Source organism: Neopelma chrysocephalum, unplaced genomic scaffold (assembly GCF_003984885.1).
Source record: "Neopelma chrysocephalum unplaced genomic scaffold, ASM398488v2 Primary Assembly neopelma1_87961, whole genome shotgun sequence".
In the NCBI taxonomy this organism is placed as follows: Eukaryota; Metazoa; Chordata; class Aves; order Passeriformes; family Pipridae; genus Neopelma; species Neopelma chrysocephalum.
In genome coordinates, this window is record NW_020917243.1 from 1 (window position 1) to 8,109 (window position 8,109).

The 8,109-nt window shown below is 42.4% G+C and overlaps 1 long non-coding RNA gene across 1 annotated transcript; it reads left to right on the forward strand.

Annotated features, from left to right (window-relative positions):
- Nucleotides 1-124: 124 nt before the first annotated feature.
- LOC113979706 lies at nt 125-7,310 on the forward strand. The gene is made up of 3 exons (XR_003537958.1): nt 125-366; nt 6,697-6,799; nt 7,188-7,310. It is a non-coding gene; the product is annotated as an uncharacterized LOC113979706 (long non-coding RNA).
- The last annotated feature ends 799 nt before the right edge of the window (nt 7,311-8,109 follow it).

Here is an 8,109-nt window from a genome sequence, read left to right on the forward strand (position 1 = left end):
CCCCACACGGCCCCCACACGATCCCCACACAGACCCCACACGGCCCCCACACGGCCCCACACGGCCCCGGCCCCGCCTCCCTTCCAGCTTCCACCCGTTGCCTGGCAACCGGGACGCGGTGACAGCGACTGTCTTGTTGTTGCTGCGCCGCAACAGCCGCAGTTCCCCGTTCCCTCTCACCCTACCCTGTTCCCCGCGCCTGAGCTCCTTCAGGCAGCGACACTCGAGCGATTCCTCGGAGAGATTGTCTCTCCAAAAAGTCGGTCTCGCAGTTCGTTGAAAGGCAGAGACTGACCGAGGGCTCTTCACCAACTGAGCCCTTCCACAGAATTGTCTTTGAAGATCTCTCGTGTCCTTTATTGGAAGGTAAAGACGGGCTAAAGTTGTACTTTTTGTTTTTCTTTTACACATCTGTATTCTGAAAGAGAATGCCAAAGAGAAATACAGGATGTGATAACATCAGTCCCACAGTTCAGGGACATGTACAGCTGTGTGGCCAAGCAAGAAGTGACCTACTGATTGTGCTTTTTTCACTGAAGAACTACAACATTTTTTAAACATGCTAGTCTATGTATTTTTAGCGATTATGTAAAATAGTTAAAGGTGAATGAGGTTTGTTCAAGGTTCAGTGAAACGTGAACAGAACACTGGCCATAAACCAGGGGGAACCTGGACCCTGTTTAACCACGGCATGTACAAGTGCATATCAAGAGGTTTGGGTTTTAATTTAGTATAGTAATTAGCACAGTATTTGTGTTGTACATAAACTGCACTTTTTTTTTACATGTGAGACTCTATGTGTAAATATATACACATGTACTTCACAGAACAACCAGGCTGAGTAGGAATTTAAGGACTTTAACTTAGAGCCAGGTTTACAAAATGCTTACCCCATGGAAAACACAATGGTTCTTGAGCTTAGTGCATTTTTGGAAAGTAAACATTAAGAGAACTACACTGAGATTAGTTCCTCCATGTTCTCTGTCACTTTGGGTGTCGTGTCTCGTTTTTCTGAGGGATCGTGTCATTAGGAATAAGTAGAATGTTCTTGCACAGTTTGTAGTAGCCACAGTCAGTGTAGTGGTAGGGGAAAGAAAAGTTATTAGTTATGGAGTTGCCCAGCATAAGATAATACAGTGCCCAGAACACAGAGACCAACCAGCAGCAAGGGATGAACATGCAGAAATAAATCTGCAGATAAAGATACATTTTGAGAATGCTGGGGATTCTCAAAGCCCCCAGTGAGCGTGTCATGGGGGACATGCAGCAGGTGTGTCGGGAAGTCTGTGACCCTGGAGTATCTCCACCAGTGGAGAAACGGAGAGGGACCTGCATTTTGGGCAGAGGGGATAAAAGAGGCTGCAACCTTCACTGTGTCTTTGGGGCTTGTCCAGTGGACTCTCCCTTTTATTTGAATGTAAGTTTTAGTCAGCTCCTCTGTCTCTTGGCTATTTTTGAGGCTCTTAATACCTGGATTGTTTTTTGGAATAATTTGTTGCTTGTACCTTTGTGGTGTCCCTTGAACTGCAGGTGACACCGGTTCCTTGATGTTGACCAGGGGAGAAACCATTACCCCAGGAAATTAGTTCTGCCACTTGTGTGTCCCTGAGGAGAACTAGAGGCTAAATTTTAATGCCCAGCGCCTGCACCTCGCTGATTCCCACCTGTGCTTGAGGTGGTGAATAAGGCACCAACCCTGGCAGTGACACAATCAAGTGCCAGGGCAGAATTAAGGTTTATTACAAACCACTTTGGTTTAAATACAGCGCTCAAACATGTCACATGATTTCTCAACAATGACATCCAAGCACTCTACTGAGATGGGTCAAAGCCCAGAGAAATACAAGTCTCATAATTCCTTATTACATTCTTCCTGCCACATCTCCCCTCTATATATAATTTAACAAGTTGTAAAACAATACATTTTTTAAACATTCTTATCACAACCAATCTTATCTTAACCATTTATAAAAACCAGGGCCTATCATCATAAGGCCTTTATTGAGCTGTTTATAACTTTTTTGGTTTGTGCAATATTCGAGCAACCTTAAATTACCCAGGGTTTGTAGAAGTGTGAAACTTTTTATCTGAGGGTGATTTTGTGTGATTGGGTAATGGCATCATCTTCCTTTGAGAGGGAAATGTGTTGTGTTGTGGATATTGTGTTTGCTTGTCATTGCTGTGGTTGAGGTGGTGTTGTTGAATGAGTGTTTAAGATGTCTTTGCCATAAAGTGTATTTGCATTCACACACACACACATCTCGTTCATACTCTGGTGGCCAGCGTTTCATTCTCTCCTCACACGTGCATTGTTAAACCCTTTATTGTGTTTGAATCATGGACTTTGGGGTTTGTATTGGTGACTGTCTGTGTGTTTCTTTTGGTTCTGTTGTATCATTTATTGCTTCTTTGTGATTGTTCCTGTTTTGAAGAAGTGTTAATGTAGATTTACACATATAGGGACTAGATCCATATCTCTTTCCCCCCTCTTTTTGTGTTTTTATAGTATGTTTCTCAACGTGTGGTGTGTTCCTTTCACTATTGTTGGTTGTGTTTCTTCAAATCCAATTTCTTCACTCATTTTTCCTGGTGATTGCTTCTGTTGAAGGGGAGGGCTAATATAAGGCCTGATACATTTAGAAGGAATCCTTAGTAATTTAGTACTCTTTGATACCCAGGCATATATCTCCCCTCAAGTTATGAGATCTACTGGTCCTGACCATTGCCTAGATATTAAATTTTTAATCATAACTGGTGTTTAGGAAGATGAAAGTATTTTAGTTTTTTGTTAGTATTTATATCTGCTATGGTTTGCATCATCACGTTTAAGAAATTTAGAACATATGATGTTTTCTATAAGTGTTCCTGGGGGTTATATACTGATCCCCCTTCTTTTTGCCTTTGAAGCATTTTTTGTATGTTGTTGTATTATTCTATTTGGAATGTGTGTGTATGGATGTGTCTTATGTAAAAGTCAGATTTTGTGTGACTAACAAGGAATTATGTGCTGTGTATTTTTTCAGGTAAATGAGGGTTAGTAAAATCTCGAAGGAAGGAGGCTTCGAGATGTGAAAGTAACTCTGTAGCACAGCATGAATCAGTTATAAAATTCACAGGTTAATTACAAAACAATTTCAATGTCTTGCGTATATGAATAAGTTGTAAAACTTCTCTAGAGTCCCGGTCCAGGGTTTGTACCTTATTGTTCCATTGTCCTCTTTTGTTTGTCTAGATGCAGATGGTCTTAGTGTCCCATTCACTTCTTTCTTGTAGTCGTTCTTTACCTTTAAAAACAATCTTGGCAAACCTGTTGATAACAGCTCAGTCCATTTCAGATGAAAAGGGGGCAGGAACAGATGTGAGGATCAGGTGAATCTGTAGTTTCTGAAGCAATGGCAGTGAGTCACTCTGTGTTATGGTGTCTTTTGCTTTTAAGTTGAGGGCTTTAAGGATGATCTTTCCTCCTGTAGTTCTCTTTGTATTGGAGATTCCATTGTTGGCCTTGTTAATTTTTTTCTGGAACGTTTTAGAGTCCTCATTTCTTAATAATATCAGTTAGAGCAACTGTAACCAGGTTTAATTCAGTCTCTCAGGCAGTTGTGATTTACAAGCAGCTGTTTTGCACTCTTGTTGACATTATGTATGCTGTTCTGTGAGAGCCAAATGTTTGGAGAATGTCTGAATGTAACAAATATGGGGATGTCCAAGATTCTATACTTATTATTTGAATAACATTGTTATGATAATTGCATGTGTGTGGATGTATTTGAGAATCTAATAACTTCTAATAACTTTTATTTTTAATAATTCAAAAAAAGCCTCTGGGAAATTAATGAAAAAATAGGGAAAAATTTTTTAAAGGTGTAGTGGTCTGGTTTTGTGGAGATAAATGTTTTTGGTAAAAATGACACCAATTTACATAGTGAAAGGCATTTGCAAAGGCTTTTAGGCAACAAAGAGAATTTTTCTCTCTTTACACTATAAAACAGAAGGTTTCAAATCCTCTTCTTCATCTTGACTCCAGCAATTGATTGGTAATCAGCATGCAATCTATGCTGAAACAATCTGTGGGTAAATTTATTTAATTCAAATTGAGCTCTCTAGTAAACTGCTTATATTGCTCCAGTTTTTATAATATGTGTAGCAATTTTGTTTGCTGACTGATAAAAGGTTTCTCTTGCATTCTTGAGCATGGCTGGAAGAATATGAAACTGCTAAACCTAATAAAGGTTTTGTATCAGCCAGTTTTATATTCAAAAAATATGAATTAATGAATAGATTGGGCTCTAAAATGGTAAGATACTAAATTTTATTATATGTGTAAATGTTATTAAACTATTTTCTACCCTTTATTTCTATTGTTAAGCAAACAATTTACAGTACTTTTAAGAAAACTGATTTGAAAACAAAAAAAAACCCACAAATGTTACAAGTAAAATTTATATCTTCTTGAAAATGTAAAATTCAGTGGTATGAGTGGACAGTTAATAAAATTTTAGTTCACCATGTTTTGCTTTCTTTTTCCCATATTATGTAAGAAGGGAGATTCTGAGTGAGAGATGAGAGGGGCTTGTTTGTCATCTTCCTCACCAAGAAGCAAGTCACTTGTTTGTTTAGCCAAGGAGTTAGTAGGAAAGTTTTTATAGGAACAGGAATAGCAGTAGAAGATGACAAAATCTAATTCCACCCAGCTGTTAAATAGTAAATCATTGCCATTATGTTTGAGGGATAACATATTATTTCTTCCTTTGCAAAGGTAATTATGCAATAAGTGTTTTTTACCCTTTTCTTTAACCAAAGCGTAAGTTGTAAAATCTTGGTTTTCAAAAATTCGAATGTTTTCCCACTCTGAGACAGGGGTAAAAAGTATGAAAATGTCTGTTTCTTTAGGTTTGAGAGATTGATAGACCAGTGAAAGGTCTTCTGTTAATGGCAGGGCTGTGCTTTTATGGTTTTTTAGTGGTGTATGTAAAGGCATCACCTCTGTTTAAGGAGAGGTCACTGTATCACGGATTTGGGGCTGTTTGTTTCTTGGGCCACTTGTGGGTTCAGCTGCAATAAAGCTGCCTTTGGGAAAAATCTGCTGTTAATTGACTTCCTCTTTGCCTGAGGCAGCCTCTGTTCTACAGAATGAGTGATTTCAGTGGGTCCAGTGGGAACAGAGTTAATGTTTGGGCTATTGCTGGTCATGATGTTTGTGTTTTGCTTCAGGGATGCTAGTTTAAGAATATTTGTTAAATAGGTTTGGATGTTTTTTAAGGGCCATTGTGAGGTTACATCTGTTCTGCTGTTAAAAATGTTTGATATTCCTGTCTTTGCCTCCTATTCTAATTGTTTAATTTGGGCACAGGCCAATTTATGCATGTTTGTGTTTTGAATGGATTTGGAGGTGTGTATTGCTGTATGTTGTAGCCTTGTGGGGCATCTTTGGGCTTGTGTTGTATGAGGGACTTGCTTGCTTTGCTTTATCAAGGCTTTTGCAGTGACTGTGTGTAAAGGGTTATGTGTTTCTGCAGCTGAAATTGTAACTGGTTGTTTCTTTGCTACTTGTTTAGGTTTGGCTTTCCATGTCGTGTATGGCATGTTGTCTAACAGCATTTCAAAATAGAAGTAAATAGTCGATTAAGGGCCCCTCCTATTATTACTATTCTTCCCCCCATAACCTTTTATAATAGCAGATAATCTGTCAATTGATAAAGTTGTCCTTTTGTGACTTAGAAAGTTAAATATGGTGGCTGATAGCTGTGTGTCTGCTGTGTTTTGCCATGTTACCTTTAGATTGTTGGCCGTGTCAGTAGGTGGATTGTGATGTTCCAGCTGAAATTCTCGCAGTGGTGGTGGGCTGGAGCTGTGCTTTATCCTGTCCCTGCAGAGAGCTGGGACTGATTTCTGAGTTCTGCTCCTTCCCCTGAGTCTGGCAGGCAGATCCCTGCAGGCTTTATGGAAGTGGAACCGTGGGGCTATGGAAGAGCATCACACCAGGGCTAGAGGGCAGGGGAAGCCACTACCCTGGATGGGGGCGTGGAGAGTGGAAGCCCTCTGTAAACAGCAGTGTGGGCATGATGGACAGGCTTCATTTGAAGTGAAAAGAAACTGCAGTTAGAAAACTGGCACAAGTAATCCAGTTATTCTCAAGGCCAAGTAATAGATCACTGAAATCCAGATTAATGTCCCATTCCCCACTAGATGGTAATTTCCAGCTTTAAATCCTGGCTCTTGCTGCATGTCCTGGTGTCCTTAAGACAGTGTTGTGTTCTCGTGTTTCTAGTCCAAAGTAAATGTTCCCGTTTGAGTTTTGTCAGTGCTTGAGACCCACTTTCTGGAGGTTTCTTCTCTTCTTGCCCTTTCTTGCACGACACAAGCAGAGAGAGGTGGTTGTCAGGCTGGTGATTGTTTACCCATAGCTTCTTGCAGGGTAAGGATGCTGGAGAAGAAGTGCCACTAGGATAAAGTCTGACGTGGTCCTGCTCGCCCATATGTTGCATTTCTGATTGCTCACGTCCCTTTAATGGTGTCTCCTCAGTGACCTGGCAAAGTTTGATGGCAAGGTTCCCTCTGTTGCTTCCTACACAGACCATGATCAATTCACACACACGCAGGCACAGAGATGGGAACATCTGTATTTACATGTACAAAGGCACCTATCAATGAGTTCAGTGAAATAATCACATCAAATCCATTTGTGTTTCTCAACAGGCAAAAGTACTGTGTCTGGTTCTGAGACCTTCACTGCAGTAAAGATTCTCCCTCCCTGGACTTGGTCCAGGGAGGGGGAACACAGCTGCTGCAGAGTCTAGAGGTAAGTCCTGTGAGGAGTGGCTGAGGGAGTTGGGCTTGGTTGGCCTGGAGAAGAGGAGGTTGTTACGGTTCCTATACCACCAGCTATGGGCTGTCCACTCTAGCTATTAATTTTTAAGTAATATTTAAGCTACAGCTTTGTCTCTTCTAACTATTATTAATGTTCAGAATGTTAGCTCCAGGTTTCACTCTGATCCATCTTTGAATTACACAACATAGCCATAGAGTTCAAATAAAGTCCAACTTCCAGCCTGACAATTCTAGCTACTTATGCCAAACAAGCATTTAGCTGCTTTCAAATAATATCAAATTCACAGCACCACTGTATCTTTTGGGTCTGCCAGGAATGGCATTCTGGATTTTCAGCATTCCATTGTTGCTCCTTCCAGGTGAGCTGAGACACAGTCACTGGTACGACTCATCCACCCCCAACATCCTTCAGAATGGATTCTGGATTCCCGAGGAGAGAGGTGCTGGCTCGTCCTCTGAGGCCAAGAGAGGCTGAGAAGCCCGAGCGTGTAAGTACCTGCTGTGGCCAGGAGCTGTGTTAAGGCTGGAAACTCCTCCCGTGTCCCTCTTCTCCCAGCCCCTCCTGCTGTCCAGCAGCACCGTGGAGCTACAGACCCCCTCCCCAGCTCTTCGGCCGTGCTTCTGTTGGCAGGGGCTGTCATGGTGCATCAGGGACAGTCCAGAGTCTTGCCTGGCTGTGCCACTGGAGCCAAGTTAAACCAATGTGAAGCTGAACATGAGCTTGTGCTTCTGTCTGTCCCCTGTGTGTGGGCAGGAATTCCTCCTGTCGGGTTGGCACACTCCCTGTGCTGCTCTGACCACACCTGCCCTCCAGGCACCTGGGCGTGTGGTGGGTGGCTCAAATGCTGCCTGAAGCCTTGAGAGAGGTGGCTGGTCCCCCCTGGAACAGGTTCCTGACCAGTTGTTCCGTCTCATCTCCTGTGTGGAGCACAGATCCAGCCCTGCAGGCAGCAGTGGAATTGGGGCAAGTCCTCCTTCCCACCCACAAACGTCCCCTTTGCTGCCTGGAACTCACTTGAGTGGAGGTGACCCAGTGCTGAGGCTCTGTCAGGGACATCTCTCTGTGTTCTTCTGTGGATGGGACTGTGAGGCCAGACAGAGACAAAACCCGTGCTAATCACAGAGAACTCTGGGCCTATTGCTCTGCACCTCGGCCTTGGCACAACGCCGCTTTTCTGCTTCCCTCGCCCTCAGCCAGCACTGAGATCTTCACACACGGGGGGTTGTGAGCCTTGGGCAGGGATGGAGTTAGGGCAGTTTGCCACTCTCTGCAAAGGTCAC